The following is a 1,153-nucleotide window of genomic DNA, read 5'->3' as shown; positions in this document are numbered from 1 at the left end:
CCCTGTCCTTTCCCTACAAATGGTTTGACAGCCACTGGATGTCAGGCTCTGGAAACCATTTCTGAGATTGTCTAACGAGCACGAGCTGTCACAGAGAGAGAAGCACTTGGCTGTGTCAAACCTAGAATAGCACCGTCTCCATCAGAACTGAATATCTCCCCTTCGACCTTCAGATGCAGCTCACATATCACTTCCTTTGCAAAGATCCTCTTAATTGTCCCAGACAAGGTTAGACACTCCCTCCTTTGTTTGCTGTTAGATTACCTTATAATTCATTGTCTTAAAACTGATGCATGCCAAGGGGACCACTAGGAGGGGAGGGGGACCCCAGGGAGAAGGGAGTCTATGCACGAGGAGAACTGCAAGGGGCCACCTGGAGGAGGGGGGTCGCTCAGCTGAACACAGAGTGCAGGTGGGCCTCCCAGAGGAAGAGTCTTGAGGAAGGAGCAAAACACAGGCAGACACAGACACACAGATACACACACAGACCCATACACACAGATGTACACAGACACACACACAGATACACACACACACACACAGAGGTGATTTCTTGCTGTTCACACAAGCCAGCGGTACCAATGCCAAGTCCTCCAGTGCACCTGCCTCGTGAATGTAAAATCACCTTTGCTTCTGAAGCTCCTTCCCCTACATCTAATCCCAGAAGGGTCAGAGATAGGAGCTCGTGGGTTGGGGATGAACTGGCATGAAGAAACAACAACAGCTCACTGTCCTTTCCTCTGTGGTGTCTCCTTGCCTGGTGACACTGCAGTAAATACCCCTCAGCTCTGCCGGCCCCTTTCCACGGGCTCCACCCTGACTGCCCCCTTCTCCCGCTACCGTGATCACACCCAACCTTCTGAACTCAGCCCGCACGCACATCGAAGATAAACCTTTCCCTGAAAGGTTTCTATCTCTGGGATTCCTCGTGGATAGTGAACCCCAGCACGTCTAGGAATGGGACACAAGGCACAGAGGTCCCCATAGCACATCGGGCAGAGGAAGGGGATGCTTCCCCATGGTACACTAGGGTGTTAGGCTGGGCATCGGGGTCTACCAGGTGGGTAGGGCATATGGTCCAAAGTGCATGACCGGCTCCGTTTGATTCCGACTGTAGTTAGTAGCAGAATGCCCTGTGAGGGTTTCAGAGCTT

This window comes from Lipotes vexillifer, unplaced genomic scaffold (assembly GCF_000442215.2).
Source record: "Lipotes vexillifer unplaced genomic scaffold, Lipotes_vexillifer_v1.1 scaffold472, whole genome shotgun sequence".
NCBI lineage: Eukaryota > Metazoa > Chordata > Mammalia > Artiodactyla > Lipotidae > Lipotes > Lipotes vexillifer.
Note: the sequence above shows the minus strand (reverse complement) of the source record.